The following is a 10,068-nucleotide window of genomic DNA, read 5'->3' on the forward strand; positions in this document are numbered from 1 at the left end:
CGCTGATGGACAGTAATTAGACTTATGTGGTGATCATTTCACAAAGTATACAAATGTTGAATCACTATGTTGTACACATGAAGCTAATATAATATTGTGTGTCAAATATACTTAAATTAAAAAGTGTGTGTTCCATACAGACTGAAAGTGAGGGGATGGAAAAAGATATTCCATGCAAATGGAAATCAAAAGAAAGCTGGAGTAGCAATTCTCATATCAGACAAAACAGACTTTAAAACAGACTATTACAAGAGACAAAGAAGGACACTACATAATGATCAAGGGATCAATCCTAGAAGAAGATATAACAATTGTAAATATTTATGCACCCAACATAGGAGCACCTCAATACATACGGCAAATACTAGCATCCATAAAAGGGGAAATAGACATTAACACAATCATAGTAGGGGACTTTAACACCACACTTTCACCAATAGACAGATCATCCAAAATGAAAATAAATAAGGAAACACAAGCTTTTAATGATATATTAAACAACATGGACTTAATTGATATTTATAGGACATTCCATCCGAAAACAACAGAATACACTTTCTTCTCAAGTGCTCATGGAACATTCTCCAGGATAGATTGTATCTTGGGTCAGAAATCAAGCCTTGGTAAATTTAAGAAAATTGAAATCGTATCAAGTATCTTTTCCAACCAGAGTGCTATGAGACTAGATATCAAATACAGGAAAAAAATCTGTAAAAAATACAAACACATGGAGGCTAAAAATACACTACTTAATAACCAAGAGATCACTGAAGAAATCAAAGAGGAAATCAATAAAAACATGACAACCCAGAACCAATGGGAAGCAGCAAAAGCAGTTCTAAGAGAGAAGTTTATAGCAATACAATCCTACCTTAAGAAACAAGAAACATCTCAAATAAACAACCTAACCTTACATCTAAAGCATTTAAGCAAAGAAGAACAAACCCCCCCCAAAGTTAGCAGAAGGAAAGAATCATACAGATCAGATCAGAAATAAAAGAAAAAGAAATGAAGGAAAGAACAGCAAAAATCAATAAAACTAAAAGCTGGTTCTTTGAGAAGATAAAAAATTGACAAACCATTAGGCAGATTCATTAAGAAAAAAGGAGAAGATTCAAATCAATAGAATTAGAAATTAAAAAGGAGAACTGACACTGTAGAAATAAAAGGATTAAAAGAGATGCTACAAGCAACGATATGCCAATAAAATGGAAAATCTGGAAGAAATGGACAAATTCATAGAAAAGCACAACCTTCTGAGATTGAACCTGGAAGAAATAGAAAAAAAAAAACAGACCAATCACAAGCACTGAAATTGAGACTGCAATTAAAAATCTTCCAACAACCAAACGCCCAAGACCAGATGGCTTCACAGGCGAATTCTATCAAACATTTAGAGAAGAGCTAACACCTATCCTTCTCAAACTCTTCCAAAACATAGCAGAAGGAGGAACACCCCCAAACTCATTCTACAAGGCCACCATCACCCTGATACCAAAACCAGAAAAAGATGATACAAAGAAAGAAAAATACAGGCCAATACCACTGAGGAACAAAGATGCAAAAATCCTCAACAGAATACTAGCAAACAGAATGCAACAGCACATTAAAAGCATCACACAACATGATCAAGTGGTGCTTATCCCAGGAATGCAAGGATTCTCCAATATATGCAAATCAATCAATGTGATACACCATTTTAACAAACTGAAGGAGGAAAACCATATGATCGTCTCAATAGATGCAGAAAAAGCTTTCGACAAAATTCAACACCCACTTGTGATAAAGACCCTCCAGACAGTAGGCATAAAGGGAACTTACCTCAACATAATAAAGGCCATATATGACAAACCCACAGCCACGATCGTTCCCAATGGTGAAAAACTGAAACCATTTCCTCTAAGATCAGGAACAAGACAAGGTTGCCCACTCTAACCATTATTATTCAACACAGTTTTGGAAGTTTTATCCACAGCATTCAGAGAAGAAAAAGAAATAAAAGGAATCCAATTTGGAAAAGAAGAAGTAAAGCTGTCACTGTTTGCAGATGACATGATACTATACATAGAGAATCGTATAGATGCTACCAGGAAACTACTTGGGCTATTCAATGAATTGGGTAAAGTAGCAGGATAAAATATTAATGCACAGAAATCTCCAGCATTCCTATACACTAATGATGAAAAATCTGAAAGACAAGTTAAGGAAACACTCCCATTTACCATTGCAACAAAAAGAATAAAATACTTAGGACTAAACCTACCTAAGGAGAAAAAGACCTGTATGCAGAAAACTATAAACACTGATGAAAGAAATTAAACATGATACAAACAGATGGAGAGACATATCATGTTCTTGGAGTGGAAGAATCAACATTGTGAAAATGACTCTACTACCCAAAGCAATCTACAGATCCCATGCAATCCCTATCCAACTACCAATAGCATTTTTCACAGAACTAGAACAAAATAATTCACAATTTTAATGGAAACACAAAAGACCCTAAATAGCCAAAGCAATCTTGAGAAAGGAAAATGAGCTGGATGAATCAGCCTCCCAGAATTCAGACTATACTACAAAGCTACAGTAATCAAGACAGTATGGTACTGGCACAAAAACAGAAATATAGATAAATGGAATAGGATAGAAAGCCCAGAGAGAAACCCATGCACATATGGTCACCCTATCTTTGATAAAGGAGGCAAGAATATACAGTGGAGAAAAGACAGCCACTTCAATAAGTGGTACAGGGAAAACTGGACAGATACATGTACAAGAATGAAGTTAGAACACTCCCTAACACCATACACAAAAATAAACTCAAAATGGTTTAAAGACCTAAATGTAAGGCCAGACACACTCTTAGAGGAAAACCTAAGCAGGACACTCTATGACAGAAATCACAGCAAGGTCCTTTTTGACCCACCTCCCAGAGAAATGGAAATAAAAACAAAAATAAACAATTGGGACCTAACGAAACTTCAAAGCTTTTGCACAACAAAGGAAACAATAAACAAGATGAAAAGACAACCCTCAGAATAGGAGAAAATATTTGCAAATGAAGAAACTGACAAAGAATATATCTCCCAAAATTTACAAGCAGCTCATGCAGCTCAATATCAAAAAAAAAACAAACAACCCAATCCAAAAATGGGCAGAAGATCTAAATTGACATTTCCCCAAAGAAGATATACAGATTGCCAACAAACACACGAAACACATCATTAATCATTAGGGAAATGCAAATCAAAACTAAAATGAGTTATCACCTCACACCAGTCAGAATGGCCATCATTAAAAAATCTACAAACAATAAATGCTGGAGAGGGTGTGGAGTAAAAGGAACCCTCTTGCACTGTTGGTGGGCACATAAATTGATACAGCCACTGTCGAGAAGAGTATGGAGGTGCCTTCAAAAACTAAAAATAGAACTACCATATGACCCAGCAATCCCACTACTGGGCATATACCCTTGAGAAAACTATAATTCAAAAAGACATGGGGAGAGGAAACAAGATGGCAGAATAGAAGGCTGTGCTCTCACTCCCTCTTGCGAGAACACCAGAATCAACACTAGCTGTTGGACAGTCATCGAAAGGAAGACAATGGAACTCACCAAAAAAGATACTCCACATCCAAAGACAACTGATAAGCCACAATGAGACGTTAGGAGGGGCGCAATCACAGTAAATCAAATCTCATAACTTCTGGGTGGGTGACTCACAGACTGGAGAACACATAGACCACAGAAGTCAACCCACTGGAAGGAATGTTCTGAGCCCCACGTCAGGCTTCCCAACCTGGGGGTCTGGCAATGGGAGCAGGAATTCCTAGAGAAATAGACTTTGAAGCCTAGTGGGAATTGATTGCAGGACTTCGACAGTACTTGGGGAAACAGAGACTCCACACGTGGTGGGCACACACAAAATAGTGTGTGCATCAGGATGCAGGGGTAGGAGCAATGACCCCAGGGGAGACTGAAGCAGACCTAGCTGCTAGTGTTGGAGGGTGTCCTGAAGAGGTGGGGGGTTGCTGTGGCTCACCATGGAGACAAAGACACTGGCAGCAAAAATTCTGGGAAGTACACCTTGGCGAGAATCCCCCACCCAGAGTCTCTCATTGGCCCCACCAAAGAGCCCAGGCAGGCTCAAGTTTTGGGTTGCCTCAGACCAAACAACCCTCATGGAGCGAACCCAGCCCCACCCATCAAAAGTCAAGCGGATTAGTTTTACTGAGCTCTGCCTACCAGAACAACAATCAGCTCTATCCACCACCACTCCCTCCCATCAGGAAACTTACAAAAGCTGCTTAGATAGCCTCACCCACCAGAGGGCAGACAGCAGAAGCAAGAAGATCTACAATCCTGCAGCCTGTGGAACAAAAACCACATTCACAGAAAGATAGACAAGATGAAAAGGCAGAGGGCTATGTACCAGAGGAAGGAACAAGATAAAACCCCAGAAAAACAACTAAATGAACTGGAGATAGGCAACCTTCCAGAAAAAGAATTCAGAATAATGATAGTGAAGACGATCCAGGACCTTGGAAAAAGAATGGAGGCAAACATTGAGAAGATGCAAGAAATATTTAACAAAGACCTAGACGAATTAAAGAACAAACAGAGATGAAAAATACAATAACTGAAATGAAAACTACACCAGAAGGAAACAATAGAATAACTGAGGAAGAAGAATGGATAAGTGACCTGGAAGACAGAATGGTGGAGTTCACTGCTGCAGAACAAAATAAAGAAAAAAGAATGAAAAGAAATGAAGACAGCATAAGAGACCTCTGGGACAACATTAAACGCAACAACATTTGCATTATAGGCGTCCCAAAAGGAGAAGAGAGAGAGAAAGGACCAGAGAAAATATTTGAAGAGATTATAGTCAAAAACACCCCTAACATGGGAAAGGAAATAGCCACCCAAGTCCAGGAAGCATGGAGAGTCCTATACAGGATAAACCCAAGGAGAAATACGCCAAGACACATAGTAATCAAACTGACAAAAATTAAAGACAAAGAAAAATTATTGAAAGCAGCAAGGGAAAAACGACAAATAACATACAAGGGAACTCCTATAAGGTTAACAGCTGATTTCTCAGCAGAAACTCTACAAGCCAGACGGGAGTGGCATGATACACTTAAAGTGATTAAAGGGAAGAACCTACAACCAAGATTACCCTACCTGGCAAAGATCTCATTCAGATTCAAAGGAGAAATCAAAAGCTTTACAGACAAGCAAAAGCTAAGAGAATAAAGCACCACTAAACCAGATCTACAAAAAATGCTACAACAACTTCTCTAAGTGGGAAACACAAGAGAAAAAAAGGGCCTACTAAAACAAACCCAAAACAATTAAGAAAACGGTAATAGGAACATACATATTGATAATTACCCTAAACATAAGTGGATTAAATGCTCCAGCCAAAAGACACAGGCTTGCTGAATGGATACAAAATAAGACCCATTTATATGCTGTCTACAAGAGACCCACTTCAGACATAGGTACACATTCAGATTGAAAGGGAGGGGATGGAAAAAGATACTCCATGCAAATGGAAATCAAAGAAAGCTGGAGTAGCTATACTCACATCAGATAAAATAGACTTTAAAATAAAGAATGATACAAGAGACAAGGAAGGACACTGCATAATGATCAAGGGATCAATCCAAGAAGAATATAGCAATTATAAATATATGTGCACCCAACATAGGAGCACCTCAATACATAAGGCAACTGCTAACAGCTCTAAAAGAGGAAATCGACAGTAACACAATAATAGTGGGGTACTTTAACACCTCACTTATTCCAATGGAAATATCATCCAAAATGAAAATAAATAAGGAAACAGAAGCTTTAAATGACACAGTAGACCAGATAGATTTAATTGATATTTATAGGACATTCCATCCAAAAACAGCAGATTACACTTCTCAAGTGCACATGGAACATTCTCCAGGATAGATCACATCTTGGGTAACAAATCAAGCCTCAGTAAATTTAAGATACTGAAATCATATCAAGCATCTTTTCTGACCACAAAGCTATGTGACTAGAAATGAATTACAGGGAAAAAACTGAAAAAAACACAAACACATGGAGGATAAACAATACGTTACTAAATAACCAAATGATCACTGAAGAAATCAAAGAGGAAATCAAAAAATACCTAGAGACAAATCACAATGAAAACACGACGATCCAAAACCTATGGGATGCAGCAAAAGTAGTTCTAAGAGGGAAGTTTATAGCTATACAAACCTATCTCAAGAAACAAGAAAAATCTCAAGTGCACAATCTAACCTTACACCTATAAGACTAGGGTAAGAACAAAAAACGAAACCCAAAGTTAGAAGAAGGAAAGAAACATAAAGATCAGAACAGAAATAAATGAAGTAGAAACAAATAAAACAATAGCAAAGATCTAATGGTTCTTTGAGAAGACAAAAAAAAATGGATAAACCATTAACCAGAATCATCAAGAAAAAGAGGGACAGGGCTCAAATCAATAAAATTAGAAATGAAAAAGGAGAAGTTACAACAGACACGGTAGAAATACAAAGCATCCTAAGAGACTACTACAAGCAACTCTATGCCATTAAAATGGACAACCTGGAAGAAATGGAAAAATTCGAAGAAAGATATAACCTTCCAAGACTGAACCAGGAAGAAATTGAAAATATGAACAGACTAATAACAAGTAATGAAATTTAAACTGTGATTTAAAATCTTCCAACAAACAAGACTCCAGGACCAGATGGCTTCACAGGTGAATTCTATCAAACATTGAGAGAAGAGCTAACCCCCATGCTTCTCAAACTCTTCCAAAAAATTGAAGACGAAGGAACACTCCCAAACACATTCACCCTGATACCAAAACCAGACAAAGATACTACAACAAAAGAAAATTACAGACCAATATCACTGATGAATATAGATGCAAAAATCCTCAACAAAACACTAGCACACAGAATCCAACAACACATTTAAAGGATCATTCACCATGATCAAGAGGATTTATCCCAGGGATGCAAGGATTCTTCAATATATGCAAATAAATCAATCCATGTGATACACCATATTAACAAATTGAAGAAGAAAAACCATATGATCATCTCAATAGATGTGGAAGAGCTTTTGACAAAATTCAACACCCATTTATGATAAAACCGCTCCAGAAAGTGGGCATAGAGAGAACCTACCTCCACATAATAGAGGCCATATATGACAAACCAACAACAAATATCATTGTCAATGGCGAAAAACTGAAAGCATTTCCTCTAAGACCAGGAACAAGACAAGGATGTCCACTCTCACCACTATTATTCAACATAGTTTTGGAAGTCCTAGCCATGGCAATCAGAGAACAAAATGAAATAAAAGGGATACAAATTGGAAAAGAAGTAAACTTGTCACTGTTTGCAGATGACATGATACTATACATAGAGAATCCTAAAAATGCCACCAGAAAACTACTAGAGCTAATCAATGAATTTGGTAAATTTGCAGGATACAAAATTAATGCACATAAATCTCTTGCATTCCTATACACTAATGATGAAAAATCTGAAAGAGTAATTAAGGAAACGCTCCCATTTACCATTGCAACAAAAAGAATAAAATACCTAGGAATAAACCTACCTAGGGAGACAAAAGACCTGTATGCAGAAAACTATAAGACACTGATTAAGGAAGTTAAAAATGATACCAACAGATGGAGAGATATACCATGTGCTTGGACTGGAAGAATCAACATTGTGAAAATGACTATACTACCCAAAGCAATCTACGGATTCAATGCAATCCCTATCAAATTACCAATGGCATTTTTTACGGAACTAGAACAAAAGATCTTAAAATTTGTATGGAGACACAGAAGAACCCGAATAGCCAAAGCAGTCTTGAGGGAAAAAAATCAGAGCTGGAGGGTACTTCCCTGGTGGCGCAGTGGTTAAGAGTCCGCCTGCCAATGCAGGGGACACGGGTTTGGGCCTTGGTCCAGGAGAATCCCTCATGTCACGGGTTGGCTAACCCTAGGTGCCACAACTACTGAGCATGCACTCTAGAGCCCGTGAGCCACAACTACTGAGCCTGCGTGCTTAGAGCCTGCTGTCTGCAACAAGAAAAGCCACTGCAATGAGAAGCCCGCGTGCTGCAAGGAAGAGTGACCCTTGCTCACTGCAACTAGAGAAAGCCCACGCAGCAGCGAAGACCCAACGCAGCCAAAAATTAATTAATTAATTAATTAATTTTTAAAAATTGGAGCTGGAAGAATCAGACACCCTGACTTCAGATTATACTGCAAAACTACAGTAATCAAGACAATATGGTACCGGCACAAAAACAGAAACATAGATCAATGGAACAAGATAGAAAGCCCAGAGATAAACCCACACACCTAAGGTCAACTAATCTATGACAAAGCAGGAAAGGATATACAATGGAGAAAAGACAGTCTCTTCAATAAGTGGTGCTGGGAAAACTGGAGAGCTACATGTAAAAGAAAGAAATTAGAACACTCCTTAACACCATACACAAAAATAAACTCAAAATGGATTTGCGACCTAAATTTAAGACTGGACTCTACGAAACTCTTAGAGGTAAACATAGGAAGAACACTCTTTGACATAAATCACAGCAAGATCTTTTTTGATCCACCTCCTAGAGTAATGGAAACAAAAACAAAAATAAAGCAATGGGACCTAATGAAACTTCGAAGCTTTTGCACAGCAAAGTAAAACATAAACAAGATGAAAATACAACCTTCAGAATGGGAGAAAATATTTGCAAATGAATCACTGGACAAAGGGTTAATCTCCAAAATATGTAAACAGCTCATGCTGCTCAATGTTAAACAAACAAACAACCCAATCCAAAAATGGGCAAAAGGCCTAAATAGACATTTCTCCAAAGAAGACATACAGATGGCCGAGAAGCACATGAAAAGCTGCTCAACATCACTAATTATTTGAGAAATGCAAATCAAAACTACAATGAGGTATCACCTCACACCAGTTAGAATGGGCATCGTCAGAAAATCTACAAACAACAATTGCTGGAGAGGGTGTGAAGAAAAGGGAACCCTCTTGCACTGTTGGTGGGAATATAAATTGATACAGCCACTATTGAGAACAGTGTGGAGGTTCCTTAAAAAACTAAAAATAGAACTACCGTACGACCCAGCAATCCCTCTACTGGGCATATACCCAGAGAAAACCATAATTCAAAAAGACACATGCACCCCAATGTTCATTGCAGCACTATTTACACTAGCCAGGTCATGGAAGCAACCTCTATGCCCATCGACAGATGAATGGATAAAGAAGTTGTGGTACATATATACGATGAAATACTACTCAGCCATAAAAAGGAACGAAATTCAGTCATTTGTTGAGATGTGGATGGATCTAGAGACTGTCATACAGAGTGAAGTAAGTCAGAAAGAGAAAAGCAAATATCGTATATTAACGCATGTATGTGGAACCTAGAAAAATGGTACAGATGAACCGGTTTGCAGGGCAGAAATTGAGACACAGATGTAGAGAACAAATGTATGGACACCAAGGGGGGAAAACGTGGGGTGGTGGGGATGGTGGTGTGCTGAATTGGGCGATTGGGATTGACATGTATACACTGATGTGTATAAAATTCATGACTAATAAGAACCTGCTGTATAAAAAATAAATAATATAAAATTCACAAATGAAAAACAAAAAAAAAGTCATGGACCACAATGTTCATTGCCGCTCTACAATAGCCAGGACATGGAAGCAACCTAAGTGTCCATCAACAGATGAATGGATAAAGAAGATGTGGCACATATATACAATAGAATATTACTCAGCCATAAAAAGAAACGAAATTGAGTTATTTGTAGTGAGATGGATGGACCTAGAGTATGTCATACAGAGTGAAGTAAGTCAGAAAGAGAAAAACAAATACCATATGCTAACACATATATATGGAATCTAAAAAAAAAGTTATGAAAAACGTAGAGGCAGGACAGGAATAAAAGCGCAGATGTAGAGAATGGACTTGAGGACACGGGGGGGTGGGTAAGCTGG

Source organism: Mesoplodon densirostris, chromosome X (genome assembly GCF_025265405.1).
Source record: "Mesoplodon densirostris isolate mMesDen1 chromosome X, mMesDen1 primary haplotype, whole genome shotgun sequence".
NCBI lineage: Eukaryota > Metazoa > Chordata > Mammalia > Artiodactyla > Ziphiidae > Mesoplodon > Mesoplodon densirostris.